Source organism: Aythya marila (assembly GCF_965140915.1).
Source record: "Aythya marila genome assembly, chromosome: Z".
Lineage (NCBI taxonomy): Eukaryota > Metazoa > Chordata > Aves > Anseriformes > Anatidae > Aythya > Aythya marila.
In genome coordinates this window covers 75338281-75354857 of record NC_139080.1, presented here as the reverse complement: position 1 = coordinate 75354857, position 16577 = coordinate 75338281, and the positions used below count along the sequence as shown (strand labels likewise).

The window sequence follows — 16577 nt, the reverse complement described above, 5'->3', positions numbered from 1 at the left end:
GAATTAACTTCTGGAAACAGTTTAAGCCTGATTACAAAGGAGATTCTTGAAAGCCTGTTAACAAAACCCTTCCAAATGACAGCTTAAAGAGTACAATGGAATATGCCTAATATATAACAATACTATATCAAGGTGTTAGAACAACTGGAGGAAGGATGAGAGGTGAAGCTTACAGCCACGTGCATGAGATCTGGGACTTTCCTCACCAGTTCTGTTAGGAGACGACAATAACCACACTATCACATCTTACACTGTTTAAGCAGGACAGAGGTTTGTGAAGGCTGGAATCTTACTCCAGCCTCCTCGACTACGTTCTTGCAGCCATGGGTTCTGTGGGATGTCGCAGGCCTTAAAAAATGAAGGCTGCGACAGCTTTACCAATTTCAGTCTGGATGAATTCCACTCCAGGCCTAGGTCAAGTAACACTTCCATTGCACCTCTGGTCAGGAGCAGGAGGGCTGCTAGCTGTGATGACGGGAAAGGACAGAGGAATTGTGCGTTTAAAGCAGTACTGTGCTACACAGCCTCTGCTGTGGTGGCAGATCCCTCCCCAGACAGTCACGGCTGGCACCATGCCTTGCTACTTGGATTGGTTTCAGCAGCTGAAGGCCAAGTTAGAAGCCAAGCGTTTGTCCTTAGTAATGGGTGGAGCCTCCTAGCTAACTGCACGAGATAAGAAACAATGATCATGACTGCTGGAGCCTTTGTTTAGCACCAGGCTGAATTCCTTTGCTAGTCTCAGCTATTGCTAGAAAGAGGTAGGCTTTAAAGTGTCACAGCAGATGGCCCAGCAATCTAAATTATCTCAGGCTGCAATCCTGAGACAGAGCACTTCCTCGTCATGTTAATTGGCACTGGCTTTCTTCCATGGGACTTGTGGGATTTTTTTTTGCAGTTGGGGAAGCAAGACTGCATCATCTGTTCTAGTCTACTTTTACCACAGAAAGAGGAGTCGGTCCTGCAAAGCCTGGCAGGAAAAGAGATCTGCAGCCATCTGCACCATTCCCTGCCAGCGTGGTTATACCCGTGAACATTTGAAATACTACTAACTAATATTAATTGTTTCATACAACAAAGAATCTGACTTCAGTGCCAGAGACTTGTGCATCAGTTTCACCTTCACTGTGCCAAGCAGCTGCTCATCCGCTGTTTTAATTACCTAGCTGCATTATCAGAGATCAGCATTGTCCAAGTTCTAGCAGGTACCTACTGCTTACACCGCTCTTCACAGGAAGAAAAAAACAAAAACCAAACTTCCTCTTCCTTACTGCACCTGCTACAGTAGTCATCCTGCCACAAATCTGAGCAGAACCACAACTGGGAGAAGGAAAGGCTGCTTCTGCTGGCCAGGTAAATGAAATGAAGGACAGGTCCTGCCTACAGCTACAGACTCTTCAAGTCCTAGGGTGCATCCATGACTTCTTCAAATTTCAAAGTTTCTCCTAAAGCAAAGATCCTTAGCCTCTGCCCCTCACCTCCTCAGGCTAGCTGTCCCCTTCTGAAGCTGAGCAGGGGCAAGGTCTAGGAAGGCCTAGATCACAACCTATGGCAGAAATACAACATTCAAGCCTCTAGGTTTGTGACTACTTCTTTCTTTTGTGCACATTTGTACAACTGCCTATGGACACTCAGACTCCTCACACATTCCTGCAGAGCTTGCAGATCCCTGAAGACACACAAGCTTATGGATACATGGGACTAGATGACTCTAGAAGCAAGTATTTGGCTTCCTAGAGTGCAGGGCAAGTAGAAGCTAGCTGTCTGTTGGAGATGTATGAGCCCTGCCAACTATACAGGTTGCTATCTGGTAAGGAAGCAGCTTCACATTCTTTTCAAGGATTATGCAGCCTAAACACCACGATTGGTTAGCCTGCCCAGAAACAGGTCCTAAAATCCATCAAGAAGCTCAATTCATCCAAGTTTAGAAATCAGCAGAATTTTATAAACTTGAAGTCCACATGTGAGATGCAGAATGAGTTTGGAAGTTTCCAGCTGATCTCATCTTCCACTTCCTTCATGCCCCCAGGAGACTTTCCAAGACTCTGGCTTTACAGAGCAGCTTGGATCCACATAAAATAAAACCTCAAGAGCTTGGTATTCAGCCTCCTGGAAGGCAGCCTCCCCCAGTGGAGTAGTACACACTGGGAAATGCATCCAGGATTCAACCCTTGAAGCCTAAAAAAAATGGCCTAAAATTCTGTAGGTATTGGCTTATCTTCAAGTGAAGATCATGAAGTCTTGGCGAGCTAAGAGCAGCTGCTCAATCCCCCTGCTTCTAAAAATTCAATGTTAATTTCCACCTATCCTGCCTGAGCTGGTGTATGGCTTACCTAGACAGCACAGGTATTGAAGGAGTAGCTCATGAAGGAAGAAGTGGTTCATCTAGGTTGTCCAAGCATGGATAAACTCATCTCTGGTAAGGGTTAGCCTGAAGCTACCTGATGTTGCAAGCACATTGCTCTCATTCAACAGGTATTAGATAACATAAGAGACATTTAGAGGCCGTAAAGAAATGCTGCTGTTTAGAGGCAAGTGGTGCAGTTAACCCTGCCTTCATCAGTGACCTTACAACCTAAAATCTCACTGCTTCATTTCTAGTATTGGAACCATCAGACTTTTCTCCTTGTGTTTCAAGGCATTCAGAACTGCTGCTGGTGTCTGGAAAGCTAAAATGGTTTAAATGTAAAATATTCTCAAGAACACTAAAAAAGCTGGTGTTAACAGCCTTCACAGACTTGTTCACAGCATGAATCCTGTACTTCCAGTGGTAGCACTGGTATTCTGTCCATCATACCAGAAAGCTGCTTCTGAGATGTGACTAGATAGAGACCGTATCAGTTCGCTCTTGGGATATTTTAAATAGGTGTTAGAGTACAGCACGCTGCCAACCCACGAGCCCTGATGACTTTGTTCTGTAGCTCATCACTCAAACTAGCATTTCTGCTCTGTAGGTCTGAGTTGCCTGAAAACAGACTCCTCAGTATCGCAGAAAACACATGAATTCCAGATGCAAAGGCTGATCTTGATGACATGCAGCTTGGTACCACGTAAGACCTGGGCACATTGCTGCTTACCAAAGTACTGCACTTGGACAAGTATCTCTGCACGTCAGCCTATTTGACTGGACCTAGAAATGTTGGAGCAAACTTCAGAGGCACTACATGACTGACACGAGCACTTTCCAAGCCTTCTCGTGCAGGTCATGGGATTCCCACCTCTGCCCTCAGGCTAACAGCCAAGTTTTATAGGATGGGTTATTTTATTCTGTGGTTTGTTTTCCCAAAGTCATCACAGCTAAGCTAACCAGAGCAAGACTGTGGGCATAGAAGGGCTTCCTGCAAATGGTATTTTCAGCAAGAGCAACAACCCATCTCCTAACCGTGTCACAGAAGTCTTCAGGGACTCAGCAACAATATGCCTGATTTCCAGCCTTCCTGTGCATGCAGCATGGAGGGTTATAGGAAGGTGTCAATTCCCAACCAGACCATCTGTTCGTATGGTCTGGCTATGTGCCTGTCTCTTCTCACAGAGCTCTTAAGAGGGTGGCCTCTTTTCCTAGTCTGAAAGGGGAACTGTGCAATATCACACAAAATTAAATGCAGTTCGGGTTAGTTTAAAAATGAGGATCTTGAGCGGAATCTCACAGATGTTTTTACAGCAGTATCTTTCAATAGTAGTAATAAGCTGTGCTACTTGCACACAAAGACCAAAACACTTTTGGGACCAAGCACCTGGTGGCTGAAACAGGTTGTTATTTGGAGTGGACTCTAAATGGGAAGGGATAGGACATACTTTTGACTAATTAACTCTCACTAAGCTGATACACACTTCCCCCTATCCTTTGAACAGAAGGCAAAGTGAGGAGTTATTGGACGATTGCCTCATCTTATAGCTTCCTTACTGTGGCAAGGTATTTTAATATGCGAAGAGATATTTTTACACATCCACAGGATGAACTGTTCTCTTCAAAGAAACATTCCCAGATCCAAGGTTAGCTTCTACATCTGTTTACAAAGCACTTTCCAAGCAAAAAAAGCCAGTCTGGCAACTACCCAGCAAGATTAGTTCACAGTCGTGTTTAAGCTGTAGAAAGTAGCAGAAAAGTGCCTGTGGCCTGATGGAAAGCAAGAGAGTTTAATGTTTGTGCAGGCTTGGATTTGCATCCTTTCACAGAGCAGACTTGTGTCATTTTGTCCTTCCAGTCCTCAGCAGAAGGGAACAGGCAGCAGGACCCTACTCCATTCTGTCCTCAGAGCACAAAGACCTCCACAAACAGCAGAAGCTACATGTTTGCAGAAACATTTAGAAAATGCAGACCGCTTGAATCAAGACTTTAATTACTGTCCTCTAGCTGTGTTAGGTTCCACGTCCATCTGCAAGGAGTTTGCTTTGAGAATATTGCTGGTTACAAGACTTTAATTACTATCAGAAGGCTTCTGTGCACACCGGAAGAGCATCACCCATTCTAACATGCTAAAGAGCACCTTTAATTAGCACATCTAACAAACACAGGGCTTTGTTTAAAGGTCTGTTTTCGGAACCTTAGCTCTGACCCTTCAAAGAGCAGAGCAGCAGCCAGGGATCAGACCACAGGCAGGAAAACTCTGAATCCAGCATGTGACTAGGAGTCATCCCCAATCCAAGAAGGCAGATTTATATCTAATTACAGATGGAACAGTTTGTTAAGCTTGTCTAAACTAAACTGCTTTCTCCTAGAGACAAACGGCATTGTGTCAAAGTTCTGCAGACATACCCTGCATCACTTTTTCCTGTTCATGCTCTAGTAGGAGAAACAGATTTAGCTGGGTCAGACTTCATCTTCTGATACCAGTGATACCAAAGCACTGATACGATTGAGATGCTCCCAGGAGTGAAAAGCAGTATTTTTAAAATGCAAACAGATGCAAAGCTGTGGTTTGTTGTTGGTTTTTTTTTGTTTGTTTGTTTTTGGTATTTTTCGGGGGGGAAGGAAGGAGGTGGGGAGAAGAAGGAAGAAACAGGAAGGAAATAAAAGATTATAAAAGGCTGAAAAGCACTCTATCCTGATCAGTACTGTGTTTAAAACAGGCAAGGATACATTTCCATATTGCATTATGATGTGGGTTTCTTGTGCTAACCATTTTAAATGGGCTGCATTATAAGCATTCCCCCCACACAGGATCAGTAGAGTTTCATGACCGCAAGTCAGACCATCTATTCACCCCACGTTCTCGTCTCAAGCTCTGGAAGAGCTGGAGGAGTGTGTTCTTGGGGGAGCTCTCAGTTAGTTCATGCAGGTACAGTGTAAGAGATAGTCCTCTATCACATTTGCCGATAAACAAGACATTTTCCAGCAAAATTGCATTTGCTCCATAAGGGGGAAATAAACAAAGTGTTTATCTGCTAGAAGAAAAAAAAAAAATTAAATTGCTTCACTCTCCATTTCAAGGAAGGCAAGCGAGGAAAATCACCCGTGCAGTATTTCCTCACACTATGAGAAGCAACTAATCTGGAGAGAGACAGGTAAGAAACAAGTTTTGTGATTTACAGTCTAATTTGTCTACAGAAACACCTTTGATATATATGGCCTAGGCTTGTGACAGCCATGTGGCACAGACAGACAGCTAGCACACACAGCTTCACGTGCAGCATACTGATCCAGGAGCACCGTGGTCAGCAAAATGAAAGTCAGCATACAAATCCTGAAGAGCCCCAACTGATCACTGGCAATAAGTGGTATTGATTAAAATCTTTCCAGGGATTTTCTTGGTGACAGTCCAAAACACAGCTTTGTATTGGCAGCCACCACGACTTTCACTTCCAGCTGGCCTTATACTAGCATCTAAAAAGCTACAGCAAAGGTGCCAATTCTACCCAGATAAGCATGGGTTTGAGTATTGTCTATAGTAGTAATTTACCACTCCTAAATGTGTCAGTGCTTTCACTGTTGAGCTTGTAGTTGTAGAAAATAGCTGTTGCTAACACCATATGCAGCACCAAGGGGGAGGAGGCTTCTCTGCCCTTGAGCAAGACCTGCACTGCAGCATATTCTTTTCAGGAAACACATCCTATCATTCAAAGTTACTGAAGAAGCGAGACCAACTACGCAGACAGACTTTAAGGTATTTTTTTTGATCCTAGGATGCCGTTCAGAAGGATACAGCCAGTTCCTTTAAAGCAGGGTAAGGCAGCAATTCCCTGGGAGGACACAGCTTTGAGGCAGTGTAGTAACAGCTTCGTTGGTAAATGTGACAGGGAGAAGCTTTGTCAGGTGTCAGTATTTTGGATTTGAAAGGCTACTAGCGTTCATCGGACACGCAGTGTTAGGGTGGTTTAGCAGAGCTTGTTTTTTCAGGCTTAAGGTCAGCTTGAGGTTAGAGCACAGAAGAACAAAGAGCCAGGCCCATAAGCCATCTGATCATTCACAATACTACGAACCACTGCCACCATTCCTTTCCTAGACGGTGACACTGGTTCTATTCCTCACAGGAAGGTCCACACTCCTCTATTTTAGGGCACCATTTAGAAGCAAGTAAAGCCAGATGCTGTTTACACTTTGTTGTTTTTTGTTTTGTTTTGTTTTTCCTGGAGAACATAAGTTTCTGATGCCTTTGCTCCCATACACTAGTGTAGTTCTCTTCAACTTAAGACCCATAAAAACACAAACCTGAGTCAAGCAGAAGTCTGTCTTCAGGATTTTTTCTCCCTTCCAAAGCAGCTTCTCACCCACTGCTTATGGCAGCATTGAAGAAACAGTGCAGAAGCTCTGGATGTGGTCACAAGGCAGCGATGTTCTCAAGAACAATTTATGCTTTGATGACCATTCTAAGCAGAGCTGTTGGCTGAAGTCTTTCAGTGCCTGTTGTATGTACGTTGGATTATTGCCTTTATTTTCAGAACAATTTCAACTAGACCCACAAATTCAAGTCCCCAGCAAGTCCAAGTATTCAGACACTTTATGATTTCTGTGAAATATTTGGCTAAGAATCAACAGATTGGGCATTCAAAGTTTACCTACAACAGAAGACAACACCTCCTCCTACCCCCCTAGTTTTATTTTCCCATAAAACGCATTCCAGAAATTAATCTGTCAGATTGTTCTGTAGGCTGGTCCAGCACTGGGAATTCTAACTCATTAAACAGCTGCAACTCACTGCATGTTTTCCACCCCCAGCTTGTCATTGCAGTGCTGCTAGTAGCTAGCTGCCGTGAGTTCCCTTGCCCTTAGTCACTGTAAGAGAAAGAGATGCATTTGTTTTTCAAGAATTTACTGTGAGGTTTCTTACCTCAAGGCCGTACCTGCCACAAACTGCAAAGTACAGGGTTTTGGTTGGTTGGTTTTGGTGGTTTTTTTTTTGTTTGTTTGTTTGTTTTGTTGTGGCGGTGGTGGTGTTTTTTGTTTTGTTTGTTTTTTTCATTGGGGGTGGAATGCAGAGACAGCTTTCTGTCCCCTTTCAGCCTAGTGATGGGAGTGATTTTCCCCAGCCACAACAGCTTGGAGCCTCAGCTGCACTGCACAGCAGGCTCAGGCAGCCACAGCTTAAGGAGTCAGGACAGCTCAGCATTTAAGATCTTGCTCATGGTCTGCAGAGAACGAGTGTCAGTGAAGTTAATTCAGAAATACACATGAACAAATACCATTTTTAATTGGTGCTTCGCCTTCTGCATACTGAAATCATGGTAACTGATAACCGCAAGTTGCAACATCTAAACTGTCCTTGAGATCATGAACAGATTTTCACGTAGCAACACTGAGCTGCATCTCCTTGCACTTTAAGAGCTCCTGTCTCAACTCCTGACCTATTTTACAGAGACCAGCTTTCCATCTCAGATAAGGAAGAGAGCGGCTAGTGTGACAGCCAGATGATCTATTTGAGATACCACAGAAGTAGCCCACGATGCTAGAAGACATCAGGACAACAGCCTGAAGATTAATCCTGGAGCTGATGTCTCCCAGATCAGTACGTCAACAGGAAGGCCTTGGGCTCTACCCTCTACCCCTCTGATCATTAGTTACAGGGACAATGCTGCCTGACATTTATCACAACCCCCTAAGGAACCTATAGAGAAGGATGTGCACAAATAGCAGACAAAAAGAGCCTTTTAAGCTGCTTATCCTATGTCCTAGACTCTCCCCTTCTCCCCACCCGGGAGCTCAGAGAGCATCCAGCAGCTCTGCTAGGCCCAAGAAGTTCCAGCAGAAGCAGCCCAAAAGATTCTTTCCGACCACCAAGCATAACTTTTTCCACAATGGCTTACAAAAAGCCATTGCCAAGACTCACCCTTCTAAAATCCAGCTGAAGCTAAGAATTGAGTTCCTGTATGTACATTTTTAATATGTTTTCAGTGCTGTCTCATTAAACCACCATTAAAGCAATCCTTTTGAAAAGACCATGAAAGCTGTGCAACACTGAATTAAACCTCAAAGTATATCCCTCCCTCCCTCCATTAAGTTAAAATAAGACCCACAAAGTAGTAATTCAGTTGTACAGTAGAAGCCATGCTCATTTTTACCAGATGGCAAGTTTTAAAAAGTAACATTACTAAGACGGCTACTTTAATGCAAGTGTTTGTCCACGTGTTAGCCATCCCTTTGCCTTGGTCAGAAAAGAAGGGAATTGCAAATTCCACAGAAATTGGCTGTACTGAGAAGATACAGATCACAAAGAGACCACCACATAGAGCTTCACTATAATTCTAGAGCACCTATACGGTAAGGTATCACTAAAGCACCCTTACCAATAAATTCGTACTTCTATAATAAAGGCAACTGAAAGCAACTATGCCATGCTTTGATGAATGTGCTTCCACACCATTACACCCCAGGCTGGCTACGGTAAGGAGACAAGAACTCTGTCCTTTCAGTAAGATCACAGAATGGTTTGGGTTGCAAGGGACCTTAAAGACCACCCAGTTCCAACCCCCTGCCATGGGACACCTCCAAAACAGCTAAAGAAAGCAGGTCTAATCACCACCATTAAGACCAACAGGATACTAGATTCCTCCAGCAGCTTGACTATTGGTAGAGCACTGATAGCAAGTTGGAAGCCATGCCAGGTTTGAGTCAGTTCTTTTACCGCCTAGAAGTGACCTGCCAGACACGCATGCACACACACCAGGCAACAGAAGAGACAGCAGTTCCTTCAAACAGCCATCCAAAACGCAAGTTGTAGGAACAAGACAAGCATGTGGCAGATAAGTGCTTGTATCTAAAAGCTCCACGGCTTAAGAAATGTGGTTCAGGACGTTTACATCCATTATGTAGCATAACCCCTCCATTCACTTGGGAAGAAGGCCACAGAATTTCCCAAAAGTCAGGAGAAGAGCTTCATGCTGAAGTGAATTCTCAATCACTGTTATTTGTGACCCACAGCAACTATAGGAACGAACACTATTAAGAGAAAGGCTCTTCAACCAAACTGGCAGTCCTCCCTCTGTCCTCCCGACCTGCAGGAATTTACTGGTAGAAGCCTCACATTCAGAGGTCCTAGCCCTCATGGGTGACTTGAACCGTGCTGATACACACCGGAGGGACAACACAGCAGAAGTGACACCAGTCTAAATGGGTTTCTGTAGTGCATCAATGAGAACTTCCTGACATGCAGGGGATTAATAAGCTGTCAAGGGGAGATGCTTCACTGAACTTTAGTACAGTTATTCTTAACAAAAAAAATGAAGATCTGAATGAAGCACATGAAAGTAGATGGCTGCCTCAACTACAGTAGACATGACCTGGTGGAGTTAAGGCCTCTGAGATGTGGAAACAAAGCAAAGAGCAGGATCACAACCTCAGACTTACAGGGAGGAGACTTTGGCTTCATCATGGATCTGCTAGGAAGAATGAATACGGTGTGGAAGAGACAAGGCATCCATGAGAGCCAGCTGATTTTTATAGAGCACCTCTCCAGCCTCAAAACTGGTCCATCCCAGTAAGCAGAAAATCCAGCAAAGGTGGCTGAAGGTCTGCATATACACAAACAAGGAGCTCTTGACTAAATTCTAATATAAAAAGCCAGCACAAAAGAGGCAGCAGCAGGGACTGATGACCCAGAAGGAATAGAGACACTGTACGAACATGCAGGGATGGGACTAGAGGGATGGAGCTGAATCTGGCAGAGGATGAGAACAATAAAACGCTTCTGTGGGTATAATCAGCAGCAAAACAAAGAATAAGGAAAATGCAGTCCTGATATCGAATAGGGCAGAGAACCTGATGACAGAGGACAGAGAAAAGGCCAAGGCCCTCAGTGCCTTCTTCACCTCAGCCTTTACTGTTAAGACTTTCAAGAATGTAAGGCCTCCAGGGCCAGTCAGAAAGTCTGGAAAAAGGAAAACTTAACAACAGTTGAGGACCACCAGGTTAGGTAACATTTCAGCAAACTGGACAGATACAAACCCATTGGACACGGTGGAATGGCCCCACAAGCACTGATGGAGCCAGGCGATGTCACTAATGTCAGTTTTGATTATCTTGTCTTTATGATGATGATGAGGGGAGGTTCCTGAAGATGGGAAGCGTGGGGGACAACAGCAGCAACCAATGTCACTCATCCCTCCAACAAGGTTTACTGAGGGATTTACAGGCCCATCAGCCTCACCTCAAACCCAGGGAAGTTAATCAAGCAAATTAGATTGGAAACCATTTCGAAACACGTAAAGGACACAGTGACGAGAAGTCAGCATGGATTTATTCAAGTCTAGTCATGTTTAACCAACCCAATACTATCTGCAAGGACGTGACTTGCTTGCTGGTTAAGTGGACAGCACTGATGTTGTTTATCTCAACTTGAAGAGGGCTTTCACCACCGCCTCCCATAACATCCTCGCAGAAAAGCTGATGAGGCACAAGCTAAGCACATGTACAGTGAAGTGGACTCAACGGGCTTAACTGCTGAGCTCGAATTGCTGTGATCCCTCAAGCTCCAGCTGGAGGGCAGTCAGCAGCTGAGTACGTCTGGAGTCAGTAACAGGGCTCCTGTTAAACATGCCCATTAATGACCTACGTGATGGGAATGGGCACACCCTCGGCGAGTTTGCTGGTGATACAGAACTGGGTGGAACACCTGGCCAGCCAGATGGTTGTATGGCAGTTCAGAGGGACTTCAACAGGCTGGAGAAGCGGGCTGGCAGGAAGATCGTGAAATTCAACAAGAATTCAGCAAGAGGAAGTGCAAAGTCCTGCACCTGGCAGGAGTAACCCTATGTAGCAGTACATGCTGGGGTCTGTCTGGCTTAAAAAAGCAGCATGGCAGAAGAATAACGCAACAGCCACCACCACATACATACACACACACCAAATCCTGGTGGAAAAGTTAACCGTAAGCCAACAATATACCTCATGGCAAAGCAAGCCAACAGCCTGCTGGGCTGCTTCAGGCAGGCAGCTGCCAGCAGGTGAAGGGAAGCGATCCTTCCCCCAGTGTCTCATCAGTGGTAAATAGAGGGTGTTATCCTCTTCTGGGCTCCCCAGTACAAGAGGCATGGGCACAGCAGAACAAGTCCAGCAACGGGACAAGATGACAGATCAGGAGTTGGAGCATGTTGTAAGAGGAGAGGAAGAGAGAGCTGGGACCGTGCACCTGGAGAAGTGAATGCTCAGGGGATAAATACCTACAGGAGGGCATTCGGAAGTTGGCGACGGAATCCTCTCAACAGACCAAGAAGCAGCGGGCACACATTTAAATGAAATCTGCTGTATTTCAACAGGAGAAAAAAAAAGCATTCCAAGAGACAGCCACCCTTACAGTAAAAAAAAAATAATCCCAGAGAGGTTGGAGTCCCTATCTCTAGAGATATTCAAAAAAGATATTCAAATACCAACTTCAGAGTCCTAGGCAGCCTGCTGTAACTAGCCCAGCTCTGAGCAGGGGGGTGGACTATAAGATCTCCAAAGGTGCCATCCAACCACGGCTACTGTGTGATTGTCAAGTCTCATGTTCCTGTACAAATGGAAGCAAGTTTGGTTCGTCCACGCTGACATTGCTTCATGAGTTCACCCACTTCAGTTCCCAACTTTCTGTAATTCTCAGTCTCTCCAAAGACTGAGAATTTACCTCCAGCCTACTCCAAGAACAAAATGTAGTGCTCATCTAAGAGTTCTCATTTAGTCAGAGAAGGAAGAGGTTTGTAGAAGCCCAAGCAGATTTATTTTAAGCTTTCAGATTATACTGCAAAATGGTTTCATTTGTGGGTGGGTGAAGTTAAGATCAATAATTAAACTTGCAACCAAGGAGGCTGGAAGTAGAGCTCAAGACTCTCAGCATACTTCTGTTAGGGAGCCGCCAGGCGCCCCTCCAGAATATGAGTGCTAAGTAAAAAGCACTCCAGCAGCCACACCAAGTATTTATACTCACTCCATCAGGCACTAACACAGGCCTCTGGGTTCACCAGAGCGAATCAGATGAGCACAGGATCACGTGAAAGCAAGCTTTCAGTGAGTACAGCAAAGTTCCCAGCTGGAGTTCGAATGGCCACCTCCACGCATTAGCAAATTTCAAGCTGTGCATTGCAAGCCTGGTAATTCACATTCAGTCTGCTTGATGCGTGCTACCTGTAAAATAGCCTTGAAGCGCAGCTCAGCTGTCTACTCTTTAATATAACCAACTAGAAGTCAGGCACATCTTCCAAGAAGAAAAGCAAAACAGCTTACAGGCGGCTGGCCACAAAGGACAGTATCAGGTGGTCAGAAATGTCCGAAAGAGGACAAGCCTGTCTGATCTCTAGGTGTGGCTGTTCACTCAGCTCCTGCTCAGCTGTTAGCTAGCACACAGCTCACGCTAAGTCCCGATACACGCTGGGAGCAGCACCACTAGATCAAAGCAAGAGCAACAGGTAAGCAAGGCAGGAGGGGCAGGAAGAGATAAAGGTCACTGCGTGGCCATTACCTGCAGCTCACTGCCTCCTGCAGTCATAATTCTTGCACATTGATTGTCAGTGGTCTCCTCAGAATCCACTAACCCATGGAAATGGTACAGACCATACCTTTAAACTGTGAGTTATTTATGTGCCAACTCACCCAAAACATTTCTGAAGTGGATCCAACAGAGCCTGGACCTCCGAGGTTTTCATGCTTCCTGGTGTGATACAGGGGACGCCTGAGCCGTGGCAGAGGAGGGAGGATAAGTGCTCACATCTAGGGAACTATTTTGCTTACAGGCATGGAAGTTAAAAGTCACAAGTCAGAGGACTTATAAGTGAGAAACCTCATAAATTAAGTGACAAATTAGTGAATTCATTTTAGACTAGTGTGTATGAAGAGGACCGAGCTATTGTTTGTCTTCCCTCCTAATGAGCTCATAAAACCAAGTCCAACGTACAGAGCGTGTTATCTCACACACTGAAGAGATCCACACAAACTGTGACACCAGCACAGGCGGGACATGAGGGCTTTAGGAGTGGCAGGCAGGAACCCAGCACTGGGAGTTAGCACCCTGTGCAACAGCTGCCAGTCTGGGTGCAGACCACAGGAAGCATAGCCAACACCACCCTGCTAGGAAGCTGCTTCTATGACACAACGCTAGAAGGACTACAAAGCCGACAGCTAGAGGATAGCAGAAGTAAGCCATACAGAACACTACTTCTATTTCTGCACAGCCTGGTGCTTCCAACGTTCAGCAACAGGCTGTTACATCTGCAAAACCTCCGTGGGGCTGCAACCCAAGTTGTACCATGCTTCTACAACCATCTGGGTACAATCGGACATCAGCACACCACGTACATCTCACCTCTGCTCCAAACCCAGCAAGCTCTTAATAATGCCTTTTATCCTCAGTGTCAGAGGATAGGGCAAATTCAGCATCAAAAGAGACAGACTTGTGAACCAGAGCGATGCAGGCACAACCAACCAAACTTCCTTTTTTTCCTCCCCCCTCCAGGAAAAAAAAAAAAATATATATATCACACTGACACTTCCCCATTGGTCTTACCACCTTCTGCAGAAGATCTGCTCCGAAAAGCAGACCTCAATTAGCTCACATGCATGCCTTCCAAAAGCTCTGTAAGAGCTGCAAAACTGAGCTCTTTGCTTTATTTCTGCTCTGGACACTGCCACATACCCTGAGGGATTTCTTCCTCCTGCATGTTTCCCTCTCAGCTGATGCCAGGGGGTCAGCGCTGCTCAGGCTCAGCTTCAGCTGGAGGCTACCAAGGGTAAAAGGGTAAATAAGCCTGAAAAAGCTCGTGGTGGTCAGACATCAGGGAAACCAGTGTTTTGTGCAATTAGAGTTGAGGGGAGCAGAATGCAATGGCTAGAAAGATCAGGGCAGTGCAGAAATGCTTTGGAGATAAGAGCTTACAATTCACACGTTTTGTTTGTCGCAGAACCACTGTGAATCCTAAGCATGTAGCCAGATATGTCCACTTCATTTAAGACGTTAGATGCTGCTCAGAAATAAAGGTTTCCTGGCTGTTAAAACAGCTGTCTCCTACACATCAGGATGAAGACGTTATTTCAGACAATGAATATTCTCTAGCCCTCTTGATAAGACCCAAAGTACTTGAGAAATCATCTATTGCCACTCAGAGGGCCTCTGAGCCAGAGAAGCCACAGAAAATAGCAGACTGTTTCCCTTCCCTTTCCCATGATCCACTCACTGCTCTAATACCATTTGCCACTGATCTTAAACAGAAACCAAAGGTTTGTCAGACTTCAAAGTCAGGCAGGGGCTAAGCTACTAGATTATTGTGAAGTTTGAATAATAATAATAAAAAAAAAAAACACACACACACAAAAAAAACAGCAAGACACATGCAGGCAATATTCCTGTCCTCCTGGTTCCTCTGACTCAGGATAAGGTAGCGTCCTTACTCAGCTGCTCCAAAAAGGCTAGAAAACTGTGCTTTAAAGAACACAAAGCAGCGATGGCAGAGGTTCAACCACTTCAGCCCGCGCAGCTGTGGCAGTGGAAAATGAAGCGCTGCTTTAAGGACAGAGAAACTCCCCTGCTCCTGCACTTTCCCCTCCAAGAGTATCCCAGTCTCAGGGCAGGAGGTGCATTTACCTTGCAGCAGCGTTTAGGAAGTGGTTGCTCAGAGCAGATAACAAGAACCTGCAGTCAGTTCGTGGTGATGGGTCAGCAACTGTGCTGTCCCTCTGCTAGAGGACACCCCTGCTAGAGGGTCCTGCTAAAGGGCTGCATTTCTTACAGAGGCTTACTGACTCTGAGACACCTTGACGCGAGAGGCTTCGGCCCAAACTTCTCCTGCAGTGGTGCCAGTCTCCACCAGACCCTCCAAAACAGACCCGTGGAAAGGCCAGGAGAACAGACGAGCACAGCTCCTGTTCCTGGATCAATAAACAACAGATGCAGAGCTTTCAACCTGCGTCAGACGTGAATACGAACCTCCCTCTGTTACCCATCAACTGGAGCTATCTGCACACTGCGAGCAGATGAGAGAGCGAGCCTCTCCAGGGACCAGTCACCCACCACCAGAGATCAAGATGAGGAGAGATACTAACCACCTAAAAGGCTCTGTTTACCTCCAGTTATCACACTCACTCTCCAGACTACTCTGACAGCTGAAGTGTGCTATTAAGTTTAGGAACACCTGTTTGCTCACTGAAGTTTTTCACGAAGCGAGAAAGAAGTCAACCCGTTTGTTTCTGGCCAGTGCTGCAGGTGTGAAGTTGAGGAAGGGATAGCCTTCACGCAGCAGAGCTGCTGGACTGCTTCCACCAGAAGGATCAGACGCCTGGCTTTTTCTGCTAATTCAGCTAGACGGAAAAAAAAAAAAAAGGAAAGAAAAGAAAAAAGAAAAAAAAAAAAAAAAAGAATGCTGCTCGCTTCCTACTGGAAATCCTTTATTCTGCAAGGCTCATTACCCCAGTGCCATTTCCAGGTCAACCAGGGAACTACTCTTAAGTCTGAAAATCCCTTACCTCAGCCCCTTTTTACTTTCCCACTTACAGCACATCCATGCCGCCGAGCACCCACAACAGGACAGCACTGCATAAAGCTGCTAGAAAACAGACTTCACTATGCTGCTGGTGTAAACACCAGGCAAGAAACCTCCCTATCAAGGGGGAAGCAGGCTGACCACAGCCGGAGGCTGAAAACCTGGGCATCAGCAAGAGCCGGAGGGCAGCTGCCAACACCAACCAGTTGCTGCAGCCCTGTCAGGCAGCAATGGGGCCGCAGGGGCAAATCTCATCTCACACAGAGAGAAGCACCCTTCAGCATCTGCCCCGCTCCGAGCTCGTCTCTCCTCTAGGGAGCCATCAGCTCCCGGGCAAGCCTCTCGGGTGAAGGAGCGTGTTCCCAGAGGGGAGGTAAGCCAAGAGCAAACGCTGTGCACACACAGCAGCATCTGCACACACAGGTATGGGGCAGCTGAAGGGGACACGTGGAGGCCACCTCGGCCCATTCCCCTGGATGGGGAGCGTGTCAGGCTGGAGGGCAGCAAGCCTGCGTGTTCCTTGGGCAGCAGGCACCTCGTGTCAGCCCTGCAACACCTCCTGCACGCTGCGCTTGGCCCCGAGGTGCTCACACCCAGCAAGTTTCATCCTGAACTTAACTCCGGGCACCCCTTGCTCCCAGGACACCCTACCTGGAGGCTTTTCAGGAAGCCTGCCCACGGAGACACGGGTGTGTTGGCAGCAC

The 16577-nt window shown here is 46.0% G+C and overlaps 1 protein-coding gene across 1 annotated transcript in view; it reads right to left on the bottom strand.

Annotated features, from left to right (window-relative positions):
• SNX30 (sorting nexin family member 30) overlaps positions 1 to 16577 on the bottom strand; it is a 54001-nt gene that overhangs the window by 36568 nt on the left and 856 nt on the right. The window lies entirely within an intron of this gene.